At 34.7% G+C, this 21,439-nt stretch overlaps 1 protein-coding gene across 8 annotated transcripts in view; it reads left to right on the plus strand.

Moving 5' to 3' along the window:
* The window catches only part of spen (spen family transcriptional repressor split ends), a 147,611-nt gene that overhangs the window by 14,569 nt on the left and 111,603 nt on the right, over positions 1–21,439 (plus strand). Inside the window, exon 1 of one of the 8 annotated variants that reach the window (XM_088264743.1) lies at positions 10,089–10,345. The exons of the other annotated variants lie outside the window; for them this stretch is intronic. The gene's annotated coding sequence lies outside the window, so the exon portion shown is untranslated. Of the gene's footprint in view, positions 1–10,088; positions 10,346–21,439 lie in introns of those variants that run through there. 8 annotated transcript variants of the gene reach the window in all.

Genomic DNA, 21,439 nt, shown 5'->3' on the forward strand with positions numbered 1-21,439 from the left:
TAGCGATTGACGTAGTCTCCCTTACACGTCGAATCGAATAACAACACCGAGAAGGCGCTTAATAATAGCTCATCCTCTAAACCTGTCTATAGCTACCCAAACTTATCTCGACCATGCCACTTCAATCCAATACTTGGTACGTAGGAAGTGGATAATATTAAATCTGAAGATTCGTTGGTCATTGAACTGCCGCATTCTGTTTGTCTAGTTTGTCGAAATTTTCCTCAAAAATCTGTAGTGCACAATTTATTTACATTTACCTACATAAGTATTGCCATTATATTGACGAAAACCGAGAATTTATTCAAAGTATGTTCTGTACAAAAATAGCTATGCAAGTACAGTGTCATCTCGCTAATCCGAACGATTCCGTGGCTCTGAATACGGCGAGCAGCTGATGCCAGTTTAAAAATTTCCAACTTCTGAAGCCGTGAAAGCTATCACAGCCATCAACTGGGCGGAAGAAGCCGTCCAGAACACTGAGGAATCGATGGTTTTGGGACGAATGCGTGATTTAGCCCTTGAACAACAGTTAGATTCATTGGTTGAAGAGAAAATATCTGATTTTTTCATACTAAAATAAAAAGTGTAAAATTTGAAAACTCTGTACCGTAGAACGGGGCTACTTGAACTTTGATGTGTTACTTGAGCCCAGTACAAAAAAATATTTAGATCTGAATTTGGTCTACAATAATGAACGTATCGACATGATTCATTGTTTCCCTGATATATTGTCACGATACGTCTATTATTGTAGACCAAATACAGATTTAAATATCTTTTTGTACTGGGCTCAAGTAACACATCAATGTTCAAGTAGCCCCCCGTTCTACGGTACCTAAATAAAAATGCAAAACAAAGAGCATTTTGATTATCAAAATTTCCTTTTTCTCTTTTTTCTCAGAATCCGAACTACCCACTGTATGATTTACGTTCGGATTAGCGAGCTAGCACTGTGCTTACGTATAAATTTCAGCGATCGATACAATAAACAGATTGGTTAGTGACAAAGTGTATTATAGTATAATATGTACGGTACTAATTAGGTATTATGTAACGTTTCCGTGTATTCTCTCGTCCCTCGTCGCTCGCCCAAGGTTGGAGATACACGGAATGCCAAATACCACCGGCACGTCCAAGGTCCGCCCGCAAATTGTATGGAAGCCTGCGGTCGGTACAATTTCGGGAAACAGCCGCTACGAAAATGTCGACATTCGTTCTAACGACAACATTACCATCTAGGATCTAGGCTCGAACTAAAGTGTGTACAATTTATTTGTACCGATGTGGGTGGAATGGCTTAACGCGGGTGGGTGTACGATGCTGTACACAGCTTTAACGTCACGAGACGCCAAATAGTGTGCCACCAGTACTAATTTTATTACGAATCCCGTGAAATGAGTAGGATTTTGTTTACTCGTTTCTTTTTTTATTATTATTATTTGCTCTCAATGATATCAAAGGGTTCTTTTTTTAGATTTACGTTTGTTTTCCTTTCTGTGTGAAAATAACGACTATACGAATATATTTACAATCATTTGGGAAATGATAAGTACGTAGAAAATTACTGAATTAATTAATTACGTAAACGATATTGTGCTAAAATTGTACAAAATAATCGATAGTATCTCTCTTTCCCTTATCTGCACCTTATAGTGCATAATGCACTGCATCATATGTAAGCAGTGTTATCTTGATCATTAAGTATTTAATGTATATGAAGGAATTATAATGTTATATTTCTAGAATATGAAGGAAAAGTACAAAAGAACAGTGACAGTTTAGGGTAATATTAAATGAATTTAAAATCGCTTATTTATTCACTATATTTTTTTCACAATATTTATTGTGATCCCCTTGGAATGGAACCTGGGACCTCCAGCACGGTAGCCAAATGCACTGACAACTACACTTCGAAGTCGGAGGAGAATCAATAATATACTGTACTGAAGATTAAAGATCACTTTTGGTTTTAAAAAAATGCGAAATTCTACCTCCAATTTATGCATACATTCGAATATATCGTTTAATTGATTTGTAAGTTGTCCATTTTATTTATTACCAATTAAGCTCGGGTTTACGTCTCATAAATTACCTCTCATACCTAAATGTGTCGCAATTTTGAGGCGTTTTAATTTTAAGACACCCGTTGTATTGTGGTCATGGACGACGATCGGTTGGAGGTTTTATTGGCGTGTGGCGCACCGATACTTCGGTACTTTGCGTGGGTAATGAATGGTCGATGCCTCGAATGGTAACATCACACAACAGTACGGCACACACATACAAATTAAATATTCACATTCCTTTGAAATTGGGATGAAATTACACAAAAACAATATAACCGATAGCTAAGGGAAGTTCAACTCAGAAAACAATATAACCGATAGCTAAGGGAAGTTCAACTCAGAAAACAATATAACCGATAGCTAAGGGAAGTTCAACTCAGAAAACAATATAACCGATAGCTAAGGGAAGTTCAACTCGGAAAACAATATAACCGATAGCCAAGGGAAGCTCAACTAAAAAAAAACTCTGCCTTGTTAACCTTCATCCCATGTTCCAAAATGAGTAATGGAAATTGCTCATCGGGAATATTATATGTGACTTATACGTATGTAATGTGTTTTTTCTTCTTCTTTTTCCTGGCTACATCCCAAGTTATCGTCTTTGTAGACTGCTGGGGTCAGCTCTCCTCGTCCTCTTCGTAGGTCCTTCTGTCATGGACAACGTCACCTAGGCCATGTCTTTGAACCATGTTCTCTCTTTGCAGCATTCATGAATTTTTTGGTCTTCCTCCAAATCTCGAGGAAGCTCCATTGCTATTGCCTGGTTTACGTTATGCTCGGGTTCTCTGCGTCCTATATGCCCATACCATCTCAATTGTCATTCCTCTACCTTCCTATTTATGTCTGTAACGCCCAGGCTTCCACGAATGCGTGAACTCTTTATTTTGTCTCTAAGGCAGTGTTCCGCAAACATTTTCTGTTCAAGGTACACCTGCCAAATCAATAAATTTTAAAGGTACACCAAAGATAAAAACAAAGTTTATTTAATATTGATTAATTAATTAATTAAACTATATCCGCTCCCTAGGTGGAGCATATGGAGTCCACAAACTGTCTCCAGGCTTTTCTGTCGGCTGCCAGCTCCCTTGCATCCTCCTAAATCAGATCCGCGTCCCGAAGTTCTGACGAGAACTGCCGACGAATTGTCAGCAGTGGTCGTCCTGGGCGGCGCTAACCTGATGCCTTGTAAAAGAGGCAAGCTTGATTAAGGCTCTCAGGAGGCATGCGGAGTACATGGCCAAGCCAACTGAATAGCCTTTTCTTGACGACAGTTGTGACCAAGATTTGATTAATTATCAAAAAATAACAAAATGTGAAATTATATATTACATCATTTAATGCAAAACTAAGCCAGCTTAACTGAGCACAGGCGATCAAAATTTTGATAAGCAATTGTTGATAAGGTTGCTCTCATCTCTTCGTTGATCGTCCACAGGCGTACTCTTTTTTTAAAGCAGTTATAGTCGAAAATCCCAATTTGCACAAGTAAGATTACAATTGGCAAATGGTAAAAGAATCGCAATAGCACGCTTTGAAAGCGGTGGATGTTCATTTTTTATATGTATCCAAAAATGTGCTAGATCGGAAAATTTCAGTTGTAATGTCCGATCAGTTTTCAGCTCCATTCTTCTTGCTCGTTTATCGTTAAGTGACTTCTTCCGCGGCACATCAACTAATAACCACGGTACACCAGTGTGCCGCGGCACACACTTTGCGGAACACTGCTCTACGGGACACTCTTATGTAATGTGTTTAAAATAAAAATAAATAGAGTATGTATAATATTGTATTTTCGCTTTCACTGGTGACAGTATAATGAAGAGATATTTTTCACCTCTTCCATTCCGTATTTCCGAATATTGTTACAATAAGTCTTGCGCCATGCTGTATTCCTATAATCCAGCCATTTTCCATAGAAAGTTTTCAATAAAGCAGGCGCGGGCGGGCGGATTTCCCGCCCATTCTTTTTGTGCCTACCCCGATACTGTATACCCACAGACAGTAAAAATATGACTATACGTTTCACTATTTCGGCAAATTTTATCTTCGTAGCCTTTCCCCCTTTAGTATTTTCGGGTTTCGTAACTACTACTACCATCACGCCGTTTCGCCGCAGGGGTAGGCAGAGGGGATGGAACGCCACACTCTCTGTCCTGACATACACTCCTCGCCTCCTTCACATCCATACTATCTAGTCATACATGCCCTCCGATTACGCAGACTTTTGACACCGCCAGATTTTAGGTTCTGATTGATCTGATCTGTCTTTTTCGGTCGTCCTCGTTCTATTTTCCCTCTCACATTCGCCACATATATTATCTTAGTCATTCTCTCGTTACCCATTCGCTCCACATGTCCATACCACCGTAAAGAACTCTTCCTAATCTTTTTGATTATTCCTCGTTCAGCCTTACATTCCTTTCTTATATCTTCGTTTTTAATTCTGTCCTACAATAATTTTGGATTTCGTAACCATTTCTATATTACGGGGTGTACTATATACAGATGTACAGTATTTCTCTTAAAGCGACAGATGTGTGCTTATTTTTTTCTCTCAATACTTAATTATTATTATTTGTCAATAATTTAGATTTAAAGATCTTGATTATTAATCGATGGCGGTAAAAATACATTTCACACCAATAATTGAAGAAAGATGTGTTTAGATGGTTTGGACATGTGAATCGAATGAGTGATGAAAGAACTTTCATCAAATATATGATGCGAATGTAGTTTGAAAAAGAAGCAAAGGAAGGCCGAGGAAAAGTAACATAATAATAATGTAAAAGTAGTATAATAGTAAAGATAATGCCAAGTTTTCCTTGGTCTTCCTCTGCCTCTATTACCAACCATATTTGCCTCGTAAATTTGTTTAATTATCCTTTCTTCATTCGTTCAATTCAACACACCCAGTGTCACTATCATCATTTTATCGCGAGAATGTACGAAACGAACACTCGACGCTACTAATGACATGATTGGTTTAAATTTGCCATTTAAATTATGATCGAATTGAAGAAGGAAGTGTAAAATTGAGGTTCGATGAAGTTGTTAATTCTCCACTCATTTGATTCACAAGCCCAAACCATCTCTAAAAACATACCTTTCTAAAATTAAGCCCCCATCAGATAATCCCCAAAAATAAAATCATTTAATGTCTAAATATGTCTTTCTCATGAACCCGATATGATTTGGGAATCTGTAGACTTTTCAAGCACTATCCCACCGTGCAGCGGTCTCCGGGGGGTACCTGCAGCTGTGCTTCCTATAGTATATTTACGCAGGGCTGTCACTTTCTCTCGGGGGCGTGCTCCGCCCCCGCCCCCGCCCACCGCGCGCGCGCCGCCCCTGGATCGATCCGACCGCCCGGGACTAAGGCCTATACGAGAACCACCTACAATATTTAGGACATGTGCCACACTACGCACTGTTGCGACACTCGGACTCGATCACCCACCGTTCCATCAACCTACGCCAATTATTTGTTTATTTATTTGCGCAAGTTTAAACAGGGTGCCAAATGGGTATATTAGTTAACAACTGAATCAACTTCTAGTCCGTTTCTGTGGTGAAATGTCAATCATGGGTAGAATGGTGATCGACAACCACACTATTCAAATTTTTGGATCTCGTGCATCAATCTCATGACGCTTCGTCATTGAGTTCATAATAGCCACCTACGGTTGGATAAAGAAAACTTTTACTTAGCAGAGACTTTTTTATTAAGATTATCCTTTTATTTAGATTATCTGGAAAATAATTCTATATATTTATTTATTTATTTAAACATGTACAGAAAATAAATAAGTACAATACATTGGCGGGCTTATTTCTAAAAAGCAATATCTTCCAAACAACCAAAAACAGACTAGTGATATTGATCAAAACGTTTGATACCATATATAGATAGCTGTTTGCAATCAGAGGTTATATAGTACTTGAACATTAAAAAACATGTAACATATTACATTGTGTGATGCATTTGGCCCGTGAATATAATTTTACTTTTTAAAGATATTGATATTTACATTAAGATAATAAAATTTTATTCACAATAATTCACATTTTATCTTATTTTATTAGTATATCAGTCTTAAGTCGTACCTTTCATGGGAAAAGATGGATTTATATTTATCAATGCTACACTGTAATCTCCCGTAAGTGGCGGTCTTTTTAATTTCTGCAAATATCTCATTAAAAAAAAATCTTTTCTAAGATTTTACTTGGATATAGAATCCATTTCATTTTTATTAAAGATACAAATAGACATGCTAATAATAAAGCATGCAAGATAAGCATCCTCTCAAGCTGTGTATACATGTGCTTTGAAATAAGCATGCTCGTTTACATACATCCATACTAGCATGCTCATAAGCAAACCTGTTCAGACAGGCTCAGAGAACGCTCCTTTCACCTGCGGTGCGGGTAGCATGCTCGAAAATCGAACGACTATCAATTTTTGAGAATACTGCGAAGTATGTTCAGTTATACCCCGCTTAACGCCACCCCTATTTACGCTGTTTTAATAGCGCGGTTTAGTGATTCACCGAGGAACTGAAAAATACAACCTTTTACTCGGGGATTTCCTTATATTCATTCGGTAGCGTGTACGGCGTGTCGACTCCCCATCGGTTTATACCGTTTCGATGGTGTGTGCATTTTCAATAAGTTCATATATGTACATTTTATAAAATACTTTTTTGTCGTTTGAAACGCATTAGTTTTTTATATTAAATGGGAGACATTCGTGCAAGGAAGTGTGTCATTTCGCTCTACCATTGTCATTTATATACGTGGAAAATAAACCCGATTAGCGTTGATTCGTTTAACGCGACATTTTGCTGGCATAGATTACCCACGCTAAGCGGGGTGTTACTGTACACACATGCTACTAACTACATTGCTGTCAGTTTTTGCTGCCATCGTGTCATTTGCTCTCGTGGAAAATTAACAAATTTGTAATTAGTACACTGCCTTCTTACAGCATCGACATATCGATGGCTCAGTTTTATTGAACTACGGATAAGAATCAGTTGTTTATGGGTGTCTCGACTTTATCCTTATGTAACTGAGATATTGTTCACTTTTTATATTCCTGGATGGGAATGAAAATGGACCAATAATCATATAGTCTTTGTAGAAGTGGAATAAGAGCGATATTCAAATATAATACAATACCTGTACTCTAATTAAAATACACGTGTTGCGAGGGACTTATTTATAACGTGTGCACCAAAAAATATATGTATGTAAATGGCAACACGTAAGTATTTCGGCTCAACACGGGCTGTGCCTAAAGAGCCAAAATACAGATAATTAATATGTACATGTTAATAAATAAATAACATTTTAATAAATAAATTAAATAAATAAAACATTGTTATCGTTCTATGGGGCATTAAAACATTTTTATCGTTCTATTCAATTTTTATCGTTATTTAATTAAATATTATATTTATTTATATAAAAGATATGTACGTACATATCGCTCACTCCTTTCAAGAACGTCATAAATCAAAATACTTGATTTTTCAGGAGAACGATTTTAAAGTTTAAAAATATAACACAATGTATTAAAAATAAATATCAAGCCACTTATTAAACTTTTTACTGTGCAACAGATCTTTTTAGGTAAAACCTGAAGGTTTTTTCTACATTTGAAAAATATTTAATTTATTTATAAAAATAATTGAACAACACATTTTCTTCAAAATGCAAAAACAACATTTTCTGCCCTGTAGCGGGTAAATATTAAGTTAAAAATATGCCTCTTTTGCTGGGATATGGTACATTTTCTGGGCATTCCGAAAACATGCACAACTGAAAATTGACGATTTTTGATTTATGACGTTCTTGAAAGGAGTGAGCGATATATGAATCGCACATCTTTCATACGTTTTTCTATAAGTACATAGTGGTACCTGTTTTGTGTGTTTTCTTTCTTTTGCAATATTGTGATTGATGTACGTATTGCATATTCCACTATGTACACGTACATTTGTAAAGCATCCACATTACCATAAATCGTTCAACTCGAATCAGTTAGTAATCGATGAATGAATGGAATGCACTAAGTCTAGTACGAGACCTAAACTTGACTGTTGTAGTAGTGAACTTGAAATATGAAGAGCTGCGGGTGCCTATTGTTTTATGAGATGATAAGGTCGAAAGTTGTACTCAAACGATAATACCGACTAATTCTGTAATACGACCCTAACGATGGTATTCCATAAACGTTGATTTTTAAATTCTACCCTTTATAATCATACTCGCCTTTGAGATAGTATTTTACAGAAATGGCGCTATCCAAATTTTCATTTTTATTTTATTTATTATTATAATAACCCGGAATGGCTTTCCAGAAATAGAACTTCGTCTTAAAATCTGCGGTTTGTAGACTTGCCCACGCTTCACAAGCACTTTTTTACTATCTTGTAGACTGAATGCAGTCGAAATCGATCGAGAAATGCGATCTCTCAGACGAAAGTGCGGTAAAACAATGTATGATAAATGTTCGAATGGTGAAATAAGGAAATAATGAAAAATCTGAAAACTTGCTAGTATAAAGTATTTCAAATACTTGAGTTTATATACTTAATGACTAATTAAAATGTTATAAATTATTTTTAGGTTATTTATATAATAAATGGTATATTCTGTTAACCGTTCCTTTGCCTCAAATCTAAATAATTTAATATGCCAAAAAGCTAATGAAATTTATACATTATTTTATCAAAGTCGTCTACATTTTTATATAGGCATAAACGCATTTTCAGGCATCAAGTTAGACATCTATTATAAATATATTTTAGTCACTTTACTATCCTGCATGCGCAAATTAAAATTATAAATTTCAAAAAAAAAATTATTTAGCATTTTATACCATGGTCACCCTACGAGCATATGCATCCTCAACCGGCGGCAAAGCTGGTTATTGATTTTTCATAAATATAAAAATGTATATATGTACATTTATTTGTCTCGTTATGCGGACATATAACATATCGCTCACTCCTTTCAAGAACGTCATAAATCAAAAATCGACAATTTTCAGTTGTGCACGTTTTTGGAATGCCCAGAAAATGTACTATATCCCAGCAAAAGAGGCATATTTTTAACTCAATATTTACCCGCTACAGAGCAGAAAGTGTTGTTTTTGCATTTTGAAGAAAAGGTATTATTTAATTATTATTTTTTAATTAACTAAATATTTTTCAAATGGAGAAAAAATCTTCAGGTTTTACCTAAACAGATACGTTGCACAGTAAAAAGTTCAATAAGTGGCTTGAAATTTATTTTTAATACATTGTATTATATTTTTAAACTTTAAAAACGTTCTGCTGAAAAATCAAGTATTTTGATTTATGACGTTCTTGAAAGGAGTGAGCGATATGATACATACTACCATAATATACGAGTATTTGTGATGTCTCCTCGTTCCTCGTTTTATCACTCTCAAATTCAAATCTCGCAAATCTCTTTTAGATTTTGTTATCACTTTGCATGTATGTAACGAAGAAGGCATTGTCGTATGTCTTAAGGTAAATATTTTACATAACGCGCGATAGTGTCGAGCTGATAAGCGTATCTACAAGATTCGCTAGTGGCTACGATAGTGCCCGGTGAAGCGCTAGTTTCTGCCATGCATAGTGTAGTCACCGATAATATGTGTCCGAAGTTGCTACGCGTGAATGGTGACGGTGTTGTCATAAATATTTTGTGCGCGTGTAATGTCTTAGCTCGGTCGGGAAATGGACTATACCCCCCATGCTAAAGTCGGCACCACGTCAGTCAGATGTGCTCGGCTATCGATGTTAGTTCGCTACGATAACGTTTCTGCAACGGTACTGTGAACCCGTGCTCGAGACATCACCCCAAGCTGCACTTTGCCATTGCTCTACCGTGGATAATTTATCCAAAAGTGACACGTACCGCGACTGTTATTTATCGAGTATACGAGACATTTTTATGGATGAACAGCGACACGTTGGGAATTAAAACCTACAAATTATTAAAATGTACAAATTTATATGTGTAAACAAAATCATCTTTAATTTGATATTTTAATAGTGTGCGAAATGTTCAAATATACCTTTTGCAGTTAATGTGATTTAAAAAAGAAGTAGTAAATACAATTAATTAATTAAAATGAAAAAAGCGTCATCTAAAGAGTGATTATTCGTCGAGTTGTCGTGTACTTTTCTTCTCTACTTGTTCCTACTCACATCTAAGTGATGCATAATAAGGCACCGCATTGGAAAGACGCAGTTATTTTTGTAAGTTTTAGTGCTAAAATATTGAAATTTGATGTATTTTTATAATTAAACCTTACGCAATTCATGTGAAGACGTTTATGTTTCATATCATTACCTCGGTTGTGTAAATCAGTTAAGAAGCTGTCGAGATAATCGATTAAATCTTGCATCAAGAGTCGCCATCTTTGTGACGTACCTACTCCCCCCACCTGCTTTGATTTTCTTCTACACAAGAGACCGCTGATAACGAATGTACCACTTCCCGGCAAATTAATACTGTTTATTCATCCCGACCAAAAACATTTTGTTGTCCTTTGGTTTTATTACTAAATGGAAAATTTAACTTAACACGTTGATTGCCACGGCGATTTTCTGAATTCCGGTCTAAAAAGTCAATTTAATTTGATCATATCATATTATTCAAAACTCTAATTATAGTACATGCATAATTATATTTTCTGTTCAATTATTAATACATTTTCTGTTCGTGTATCATTGATTTTTTGTTCTCTTCCCAGAAGCCAACTATCTATCCATATTACCACTGATATACTACGAATTTTATCGTAGCTGCACGAATATGGCTAGTACACATAGTACGAAATAACCCGTACTGTGTTTATTAGTCGGCGTCTTAGCAAAAAACGCATTCTACGAGTTATCTCGTAGTTGCCAGTCAACGTGTTAATAATGTAAATTTTTTATCGTGTGTTAAAATATATTAAACATTATGGAGTACATTTCTTAGAGATACACAAATGTGTACGGATGTTTAAACATCTATGTTTCTACAGCACCAATAGCACCGATGTTTCAACTAATTGATGTTTGACCGGGAGCAACTTACCTTCTTCTCCTTTATGTGCCATGTCAGGTTCCTCTGATGTCGACTATCACTTAACCTTTTCACAGCCGCAAATAAATTACGCGGCAGTGCTCAACAGGCCAAGTATTTTTTTGAAAAAAAAAAGTTGTCTAAAGATTTTTTTTTTGTTGTTTTTATTGAATTATAATTTACTTACCAAATATTATATCCCGCATCGATTGTTAGAGTTTTATTCTTGAAGTTAAAACTGTTTCAAATTTTCAGGGTTGTCACACTAAGTCGCACACGCAAGTTTTTATTAAATTTAATATTAACACACAACTATTATTTATCAATGAAATATTTTAAAATAATAAGAAAAACACAAAAAAATTGAGCAAAATAAAAACCCCTGGCGTTCAAAACAATCGATTAAAATAATCAATATTTCAAGTGGTTTGAGTGGTAGCCCTAATGACATCTGTCAACTGTCAGCTGAAAGTGATACCGATAAATCACTTAAAAGTATTTAAAAACTTTATAAAATATTTTGTGACAACTTCAACTGATGGCAATGTATGTTCCGTTTTTGACAGATTGTCAATATGAGTTAAAACTGCGGAGTAATACGTCATCAAAAGTACTGACGAGATATCTCGTCTCTGGCCATACGGGCACTCCGCCATTTGCCGAGATATCTCGTCTCTGGCAACCATCGGGTTAAGAGTCATTGTCTCTGTCTTGGGCAGCTTTAAACAGCACCTCGACTGTTCAACTTACGTACGATTGGCAAATGCCATCGTATAGTATGCACATCTGCGACATCTGAATAGACCAGCGGTCGGGGTACTTTTTTGACCACTATCCCAAAATATTTTTGCGTAAGTCGTTATTACCTCCTCCCCCCATTTTGAAAAGAAGACAAAGTATATTTTAAATAAACATTATTTATTGAATTAATTTACACAGAAAATAAAAATAAAAGTTACAATAAAATAGTAAATATGTAATAGACTAACAAAATAAAATTCTCAAATTGGATCAAACGAAAATTCAGGTTTTCAGGTTTCCTTTTCAGTTTTTGGAGAAATGATGTTGCTTCATGTTTGATACAATTACTTTAAAATTGAGATTTTTTATGTAAGAGCAATTTGAATAGTCATAGGCGTTTAATCGATCTCTGTCGCACAGACTTGAATGGTTTAAGTTAGTAAAAATATGACACGTTTATGAAATAACAAACTAGAAAATTTTTCTTATTGCCCCAAAAAATAATTTTTACCCCATTTGGGGTAGACCACTGGAATAGACCAAAATGAAATGATATTTTTCAAATAAAAAAGTAATCGTAAATTGAGAAAAGTGTATTCGGAATTTGTTCACTAAATCAAATGTAAGTAAGACCCACTCGCTTTTACTACGAAATGAAACGTTACGAGTGTTTGTTAATAAATTCAGAAACAGTGCGAAACCATAGCTTGAAGTGATTTTACGACATGTACGCTGTGTGGTTTTTGCGGTGATTGAATGTTTTACCTTCCACATTGCAGTACAATTCCGTCTTGTGCGATAGACTTATCGTGTTCACGTCGTATTGTTCATAATAATTCACTGCGTAATTACGCGCTCGTTATTTTGAACATAATATCGTCATACTCTTCTAAATGTATCTATTCTCTTATTAGTACCAAAAGATCTTTTCTTATATTTAATATATATTTTTTTAAATGTACAGTAAACCACGCGTACGTTATATTTATTTTATAAATGATTTTTTCCTTTCTTTTGTTGTTACTTTCTGTAGTACGTCTTCTCTTCACAATAGAAGAAATGTATTATGTACTGCCGACGCAGAATCTAAAGCGCAGTAAAAGCATATCAAGTTTATGGAAAACGGAGGTGAGAGCTATTTAAACGAGTAGATATACAGCAATGATTTTGACATATCGATTTAATTTTGTTGATATCATTCTAATATCCTACTGTAGGTTCTTTGCGTCCCTCTCCCAAAAATGTACCCTGTTTATCTCCTATCACCTGAATGCAGTACTATTCCAAGTCATTTACTAGTCAGTTTCGTTTTTATTAATTTATTATGTTTTTTACGCTACTGACTTTGTTGTACATAAATAGCTACTCATACATTTCTTGAGAGAAATCTCACTTTCGAATGCTCGATTGCGTCCCCTGTAAAATTTCCTGGTATGCGGTTAGGATAGTTCTGTAGTGAGGTGACGATATGCCCCTTCTGCGCCGTACGACAGCATAGATATCTGTAATCTCGTATTTTTCACAGGCATACAAGTTTTGTGATAACTAATCATTTTTTTACTTACATTGCGATACGGAATTGACTCATGTCTTAAGCTTACTATTAGATAAGATTTGAATACTTATTAGTTCTTGATAAGATACATATAAATATTTTTGATTGATATTTGTAATCGTTTATATTTTTTTTTACCACAAAGTCGTATCGATCGATTTGATTGGTAATTGCAAGCATAATTATGTAATATATAATATATATATATATATATATATATATATATATATATATATATATATATATATATATATATATATATATATATATATATATATATATATATATATATATATATATATATATATATATATATATATATATATATATATATATATATAATTATATTACATACACATACACAAATATAATAAAATATGTATACAGCTCAAATAAAATTAGATGTATATATATAAAATATATATATACATCTAATTTTATAGACACATATAATATATAAAACCGCACATTACATTTGAACTGCCAAACGATTGTTCCTATACGTCGACATCCATTTAAATATGTGGCGTCAAATTGTAGAACTGAATTATTTTAGTATAAAATATATTTAAAAAGACGACTGTAATTTTTTGAAATGAATTGTTTGTAGGCAAAGAATACGATGTAAGTAACATAAGTAGAATAAAATTCTTGGCACACGCTGAGTTTTTGTTGTTTTGTTTTACATAACGTTTATTTTGATGTATTTCCCGTTTTATTAGCGCCCGTCACGTACTCGGTTTGAACTCGACAAATTCTGTTTTCTTATTACAGTAAACCCTCCTATAACGTTGAGATAGGCACCTCGTTATCGGATGGAACGTTATAAGGGGTTAATATTTTATATTGTGTTTTTACTTTTAAACCAGCGGAAATAACTGAAGTGAGTAATTTAACCCTTAATAACTAAACATTCGTCTGGCGGATTAAAAACGTGAAACTTATCAAAAGTATTTATTAAAACTAGGAACCGGTTACATGACACTTCAGTTTGGTTTGTTAGGAATGAATTTAAGATACATTTAACAATGAATCACTATTCCGCGTAGCTACTACATATCGCTCACTCCTTTCAACAACGTCACAAATCAAAAATCATCAATTTTCAGTTGTGCATATTTTCGGAATGCCCAGAAAATGTACTATAACCCAGCGGAAGAGACATATTTTGAACTTAATATTTACCCGCTACAGGTCAGAAAGTGTTGTTTTTGAAATTTGAAGAAAAGGTATTGTTTAATTATTTTTTTAAATAAACTAAATATTTTTCCACTGCAGAAAAAACCGTCAGGTTTTACTTAAAAAGATCTGTTGCACAGTAAAAAGTTCAATAAGTGGCTTGATTTTTATTTTTAAAACATTGTATTATATTTTTAAACTTTAAAAACGTTCTCCTGAAAAATCAAGTGTTTTTGATTTATGACGCTCTTGAAAGGAGTGAGCGATATGTCAATATTGTGCGATCCACAAATGGCATTGTATCTACAAATATAGTTTAGTTATCTAGGGTCAAAATTAAAATTAAAATACAATTTAAAAATATTAACCCCCTATGGTATCGCAGTACCTATCTCAACGTTATATGGGGTTTGTGCATTTCACTCGTACACCGCCAATCGAGTCTTGCGCATATCGGCATTATTTATTTGTCGGGGAACGATTCAGTCATGCGCGGCTCTTGTGTGTTTACGTTGTAAATTAACATAATCGTAAAGCAGCTGACTTTGTGGCCGTTTATATTCTCATTCATGACCGGTTACTTTGACGGCGTCATTATTTTAATCGTTAATCACTTCTCGCGAGAGTTCAGTTACTTATAATATAAACAACATTTTGAGTGCGTTCAAATCCTTGTTCTTAAATCTGAAATTTTAAACTTACTACTTATTTATTTTGATATCGCACCATCGATGTAGAAGAATATGGAATTTCATTAATTGATTCTGCAGTCCCTTTGTGGTAATATTTATCAATTTTTTATTTAATTTTTGTTTGGTAAATAAATATGTACCATAGAACGGGGCTACTTTAACTTTGATGTGTTACTTGAGCCCAGTACAATTTTTTTTATGTAGATTGTGGTATCGATCGAAGTATCGTGACTATAAGTGTCACCTGTCAGGGAAACAATGAATCATGTCGATACGTTCATTATTGTAGACCAAATACAGATTTTTTTTGTACTGTACTCAAGTAACACATCAAAGTTCAAGTAGCCCCGTTCTATGGTACCACTATTTCTCAAAATCTATTGTGACACGTGTTTCATTGCATTCCGCATCATTTTCAAATACCTGTTTGGAAATAATATGGAATGCATCGAAACACAATACATTTTAAGAAATAGTGGGACATATTTACCAAGTTGAACTTGAATTAAAAAAATAAGTCTGGGTATTTACAAGGCTTATCACGTATTTACAATGCTGCCCTAGGCTGGTTTAAGTGATCAATTTATACAATGTAGCATTCACCATTCTAACCATGATTGACAGTCACACTGTATATAATATTATGTCACATAATTCGGGAGAATCTTACATAAGTATGTTCAGCTTCATAAGGGTGGGTCTCTGCTAAATAAAAAAAAGCTTACTCAACTCAACCAAAGATATTGTCGAGATCTCACATATAAAATAATCTGTCAATCATACGATATACCATATATACATACAATTTAATAAAAAAATAGAGTAGTGTGTGGCTGTCAATCATGGGTAGAGTGGTAAATCTTGCACGTGTGTAAAGTGATCACTTGATCAGCCTCAAGTCATAAACGCTGTAAATACCAAGACTTCCATCAGTCTTTTGCATATATCGACGGCCCCTACGTAAAATACTCTATCTGCAAATCTGTTACTTTACAGGAGAAAGCTTAGAAGATTTTTTCAACGTATATTTTTTTATTAATTAACGGCTTTTTCTGAAATTATAAACTAGTATTATTCATTCAAAAACACGATGAAATAATGTATTTAATCGTTTTAAAACTTTATGATTTGTCAACATTAAGTAGTTAGCGTTTTAGGAGTTCAGTTCATTTCGAAAATTCGACGTAGATAGCGTCTTATACGCCTGAAAACTAGGCGTAATTTATTTTGTAAATATTTTTTGTTTGTTTATATTTGTAGATAAAGGTCAGTTGATTACATACACCAAATATCTCTAAATGGACAAAAATGTTGTTAGAGCACTTTACGTAGGACACGTCGATTTATTGAAAAGTCATCTACACCTAGTTATTTATTACAATATTAATTCACGATGGACACCTTTCTTCGCTTGTTCGGAAACTTCCATAAAAATTTACTACAACACATTGAAAAAACCTCTACGAGATCCGCATTTTTTTAAGAATAATTTTTTACCGAGTTAGCACGCCGGAAGTGCGGAGATCTGGCGGTGGGTTCACCATATGTGACCTCCAACACTGGCAGCCCTCCGGATCGATAGCCCTCGGAGGGCCCTGCGTCACTCCTCGCCAGTGAGTCACCCGTCCTTGGTGAGCCATATTGATCTATGCCGGTCCCTGCTATTTCATTATCACACTGATTAGATACACCAGCGACCAGTAGTCGTCGCTTTGGACGTTTTTGCCCCAACCGGATGCCGTAAACGCGGAATAATTGCTTTTTTTTCTATTCCGTGCTTGTCCAGATAGCTTTTTGTCGCAAATGTGATCGGCAACCGTTGGACTTCTTCGTTATTTTTTTTATACCGGTCGAGTGACGAGCGTGTCGGTTATTTGCTCCGACGCAGATAATAGAATACCAGAAATTGGATTTAAAGTAAATTATAAGTTTACAACGTTTTGAGTGTGTCCAAATACTTCAATTAGTTGGAGATAATCCAGATATGTGAAAAGTATTTGGACACACTAAAAATGTTATAAATAAATGACTGGTCAAATTAAAGTTGACCTAAAAAAAATAAAATGAGAAAGATGTTTTCTAGCGTTTTTCATGTATGTGATTTTCATCCAGGATTCGGACCTCACATACAAATGAAAGAGTTTCTGCCCAATAGAAGGCTTCTTTCATTTCACCATGGATGTCTTGTGAAATTAAAGTTGATTCAAGCACTATGTTTCGAATTTGAACAATATACACCTAATACAAGTTAAAACAAAAAATCAAAAAGAAGAAGTAGTATAAAATAAAATTGCTTCGTAAGAGTGGTGTGCCAGGAAGCCTAGATGCTTCTGTATCAGATCCGGGAATGCGGTTGGCAGAGCTTTCAATCAATTTGCTTTTGACTTATAATGCAAGCTATTTTTTACCTGGCCCCAACTTTCACCACCGGTATGGGTATTTACCAAACATCCTTTTGAACATGTCCCATTGTCTCTCCCCCCGTTCTGTGTCAAGTCCCTCGGGCGTCTGAGCGCCGAGCGTCGAGTGGCGGGTCGCCCGTCCCCTCGATGTACCGTCGCGTCGTACCGTGTGTGCTTCTGTTAGCCTGGTGTCTCTCGTCTGGCTTCAGCGCAATGTGCAGTCTAGCACCGATGCCCTGGCGACACGGTACATAGCATCAACTTGCACATATCGCTCACTCCTTTCAAGAACGTCATAAATAAAAAAAAACTTGTTTTTCAGAACTTTTTAAAGTTTAAAAATATAATGCAATAAGTTTAAAAATGTATTTAAAATAAATATCAAGCCACTTACTGAACTTTTTACTGTGCAACAGATCTTTTTAGGTAAAACCTGAAGGTTTTTTTTCCATTTGAAAAATATTTAGTATGGATATTCAAAAAAAGAATACATTTTCTTCAAAATGCAAAAACAACACTTTCTGCCCTGTAGCGGTTAAATATTAAGTTAAAATATGCCTCTTTTGCTGGGATATAGTACATTTTCTGGGCATTCCGAAAACATGCACAACTGAAAATTGACGATTTTTGATTTATGACGTTTTTGAAAGGAGTGAGCGATATAACACAGTATAAATATCTTATTACGCCTCGCAATGTTCTAAAGATATAGGGGATCTAGCTGACTAACTGAGCTAACTAACTACTAATCGCTTTCACTGCCTACACCAGGGCACTTCTAGAAAATTAAGTGATGGATTTACAAACTTGTATTTATTTAGATTGGCAGTGACAAGGATATTGAAAGCTTTAAAATTTAAATTCACAGTAAAATCGGGATACAATTTTGTTACAATTTTTCAATAAATTTCGGAAGATTAAAAAAACGTTTGCAAGATTAGGTTTGTCAGGAAGCCTAGATGCTTCTGTATCAGGTCTGAGAATGCGGTGGGACAGCTTTCATTATAAAGATATAGGCGTTAAAAACCATACGTTCTTTCAGTGTCCGTTCACAACAGAGAAGGAGAACTTCCTAAATAGCTTAACACGGACAGGAATCCAACTCCCCACCCAAGTATCCACCCTTCTTTCTGAGACTAATTTCAGAATTGCGGTCCTAATTTATAAAATGATAAAGCTAAACGCATTTAAACTATGATTTTTTTTTATTAATGGTTATTATATATTTTGTTTGTAAAAAAAAATAAGACTCGACACTGGCAGAAACATCTTCTCACTGGGTGACTGCCAAACTTGGCATGTTCAGGTTGTCAAATACTTGAAAGGCAGGTATATGAGGAGATACATGAATTGGGAGAGGCAAAGAATGTTTGCAAAGACAGAGAAGTATACTTCTGACCGCTATAGCGGTCAATTCTTTCTGCTTACCCCTGCGGCATTTCGTCCGCCTCCGTAGTGTAATGGTCAGCGCGCTCGGCTACCGTTCTGGAGGTCCCGGGTTCGATTCCCAGAGGGGGGTCTAATAAATATAAATGATTTTTTCACTCTAATATTTATTCCATATTACCCTGGACTGGTACCTGAAGCGGAGGGCTGTTCACCTTCCCTTCGTGTGTTAACGATCAAGATAACACTGCATTTATATGATGCAGTGCCCTATGCACCGTTGGGGTGCGGATAAGGGTTCGAATACCCCTGCGGCAACCGGCGTGATAGTTAGGTTAGCAGTAATTTAGTATAGTAAAATTATCTTGCACACAAATTTTATTGTTTATGTAGTACCCTCGTCGATAGATATTTCCAAGTACATATGTGTATATATTTTAAGACGTATATATTCTAAGAATAATCCTTTTACCATTATGCATGCTTTTGGTTTAGAAAAATGACCATCAAAAGTAAAGCTTGACGTTTTAGGCGTAGCCAAGTTCTTCGTGTTGGTTACCGAAGCGTAAACTTCGTAAGTCGAATCAGCTATTTCAGCTTATGCATTCGTTTATTTTTTGTTTTCGACCGGCTAGTTTGGTTCAATTTGTTTATTTTTAAATGTTTATTTCTCCATTTTATCTCGGGACGAATTTAATCGAGAATTCCTCTTTTGGTCTGTGTTCGTTCTTCGATTAGAGTTCAAAACTGCTAACTTGCTTATAGAATATTCGGTGTTTTGGACTATAGCTTATCAAAAACAAAATCATTTTGACAAAATCAAGACAAAATATTTACGATATTTTTTTACTTGGACTTTTTCTAATTACACTACTAACCTAACATCAAGCCGTTAACTGCAGGGTAGAGGGGATGTCACATATCGCTCACTCCTTTCAAGAACATCATAAATAAAAAAACTAAGTTTAAAAATGTAATCAAATGTATTCAAAATAAATATCAAGCCACTTATTGAACTTTTTACTGTGCAACAGATCTTTTTAGGTAAAACCTGAAGGTTTTTTCTCCATTTGAAAAATATTTCGTTTTAAAAAAAAAAATATTTAACAATACCTTTTCTTCAAAATGCAAAAACAAAACTTTTTGCCCTGTAGCGGATAAATATTAAGTTAAAAATATGTCGCTTTTGCTTTGATATAGTACATTTTCTGGGCATTCTGAAAACATGCACAACTGAAAATTGACGATTTTTGATTTATGAGGTTCTTGAAAGGAGTGAGCGATATATACAGTATTTTTTTTAATGTGGTTACTTTAAATTTGTCAAGAATTGCAACTGGATCCTATATGATTTTCACACAATGGCTAAGGAATAATACGATAATAGGTCTGGAATTTCACCTTCAGCAGGTATCGAATACAAACCATTCTCGGATCCACGTTTTTTTGTCGTTTTCTGCTATTGTTAGCAACCTGTGCAATGGAAATTGTTAGCTATTTTTTGTGGATGATTTTTTAAAAATATATGCAATCCATATTAGAAATATACATGGTAAATACACACCTATATATGTAATTATATATATATACATATAAAAACACATTTCTTTCGTGTAGATTTATTACATATTTATTTATTGATTGTCCGCCTCCGTAGTGTAATGGTCAGCACGCTCGGCTACCGTTCTGGAGGTCCCGGGTTCGATTCCCAAGGGGGGTAAAATAAATATAAGTGATTTTTTCACTGTCACATTTATCCAATATTACCCTGGACTGGTACCTGAAGCGGAGGGCTGATCACCTTTCCTTCATGTGTAAAAAACGATCAAGTTAACACTGCGTTTATATGACACAGTGCCCTATGCACCATTCGGGTGCGGATAAGGGTTTTATTATTATTATTATTTATTGATTAGGCGTTTAATATATATAACTTCGTTTTAGTTTATGTATTAAATGTTAAAATCAAACACTGATTTTTTTTGTCTTCTTTTCGCCTTATTATGGCATTTTCAAACTCATGAAACAATTGTCACAATTTTTATTTTATTGTATTTTTTAACAATAAAATATAATTTAGTAGACTCAAAAAATCAGTGTTTGATTTTAACATTTAATATATAAATTAAATTGATTACATTAATGTTAACAATGTAATTACTACTTCTACCATCACACTGTTTCCCTTCAGGGGTAGGCAGAGAGGATAGAATGCCACTCTCTGTCCTGACATGTAGCTCTCTCCTAGCTTCCTTCACATCCATACATCTAGTTAAATAGTTTAGAAAATGACAAGACGAATCAACAAATATATGAGCTATGTGA

Source organism: Brachycentrus maculatus, unplaced genomic scaffold, assembly GCF_059751285.1.
Source record: "Brachycentrus maculatus isolate JH-2025_06_01 unplaced genomic scaffold, ASM5975128v1 h1tg000003l, whole genome shotgun sequence".
In the NCBI taxonomy this organism is placed as follows: domain Eukaryota; kingdom Metazoa; phylum Arthropoda; class Insecta; order Trichoptera; family Brachycentridae; genus Brachycentrus; species Brachycentrus maculatus.